The sequence below is a fragment of the Apium graveolens genome, chromosome 2 (genome assembly GCF_009905375.1).
Source record: "Apium graveolens cultivar Ventura chromosome 2, ASM990537v1, whole genome shotgun sequence".
In the NCBI taxonomy this organism is placed as follows: domain Eukaryota; kingdom Viridiplantae; phylum Streptophyta; class Magnoliopsida; order Apiales; family Apiaceae; genus Apium; species Apium graveolens.
In genome coordinates, this window is record NC_133648.1 from 262297183 (window position 1) to 262299051 (window position 1869).

A 1869-nucleotide genomic window follows, 5' to 3' on the forward strand; every position below is an offset into this window, starting at 1 on the left:
TCATCATCTTCGTTTGCCCCATCTGCTGCCCAATCATCTTGAGTGAGAAATGCTCTTTCCTTTTGTTTGAGCAAATCAAAATACTTCTTTTTGTAATCAACTTGCTCAAATTTCTTTTTCTCAGAATTTGGCTTCCTACACTCACTTGCAAAGTGTCCACTAATGCCACAGTTGTAACATTTGAACTTTGATTTGTCCACCATGTTTTTGTTTGGCTTAGTGAACTTTGTGTTTTTCCTGAACTTCATCTTTGCAAACCTCCTGGACAGAAAGGCCAAATGTTCTTCAATATCATCAGATTCATCCTGACTGGAATTGTCTTCATCCTCAGCAACTTGCTCTTTACCCTTGCTTGATTCTGATTTGCTTGTGCCAACTTTGAGACTTGGCATTGTCTTCTCCTCATTCCTGGCTTCCATCTTCTCACAGTCAGCTACAAGAGCAACTGTTCCTCCTTTTCTCTTTCCCTTTTCCAACAGCTCATCCTGCTCCATTTCAAGTTCATAAGTCTTCAAAATTCCATATAATCTTTCAAGTGTGAAGTTCTTATAATCTTGAGAGTTTCTCAAAGAGACAGTCATGGGCTTCCATTCCTTTGGCAGAGACCTAAGAAATTTTAAGTTGGAATCCTTGACTTGGTACACTCTACCATACAGCTTCAATCCATTCAAAATTTTCTGAAACCTGTTAAAGGTATCATTTAATGATTCACCTTCTTCAAAGTGAAAATATTCATACTATTGAATAAGAAGCTGCATTTTGTTCTCTCTGACCTGCTCAGTACCTTCACAGATGATTTGTACAGTGTCCCAAACTTCCTTTGCAGTTTGGCAGTTGATGACATTGTCAAACATATCTTTATCTAAGCCATTAAACAAAATGTTCATGGCTCTCTTATCCTTGCGGATTTCTTCCATGTCTTCAATAGTCCATTCTGCTCTTGGCATGGGAATAGACTGTCCAACAGCAACTGTTGCAGTAGCAGCTGTGGCTACCTTGTGAGGGATGTGAGGACCATTTTCAATACAGTTGATGTAGCTTTCATCTTGAGAAAGAAGATGTAAATGCATCTTCACTTTCCAGTGATGATAATTATCCTTTTCCAGGACTGGAATCTTTACACCAATATCCTTCCTATTCATGATGGTAACAGGAGAGTTCTTCTGTGCACTCATGATGTTAGCAGAATAGATCTTTAAACTCTTTATATGTTAAGAGCTTGCTCTGATACCAATTGTTATTCCCAGTGGACTAACAATGAGGTTTACAGAAGGGGGGTTGAATGTAAATCTCAAAACTTTTTCAAGTTTTGAGCAGTTTGTAAGGCTAAGTGTTTGAGTGATCAAATGTGTGTGAATTGCTTGGAGCTGATGCAGATAGATATATATTCAAACACAAATGTAATGAACACAAAGAACTTAAAAACTTTTCTGGTGGATTTGTTGTTCCACCAGAGATGTGTTATTTCAGAAAATCTGTGATTCAAAATTAAATCACAGCTGCTTCCTAGTACAAACTAGATGATTTTCTCTCTTGATATTTCTAAACAGCTCAGGGAAAATTCACATCTAATTACTAGCTACTACTTGGTTTATATATCACCAAGTTTACAAGTGAAGACAAAGATAAAGTACAATAATAAAATAGTTCTCCACTTATTTCTATTCCATTTTTATCCAGTGTAATATGGAATTATCTGTTGACTTTCCATTTTGAACCAGACTAAAAACGGCTGCTTTTTCTGTTGTTCCTGAAATAGGCTACCACATCTCTGTCAATCCATGTGCCTCTGTCAGCTTTGTTAACTGTCACTATCAACTGCTATGAGACAGAGCATCCGTTGAAGCTTTCATCCGTTGATGGCTTTAT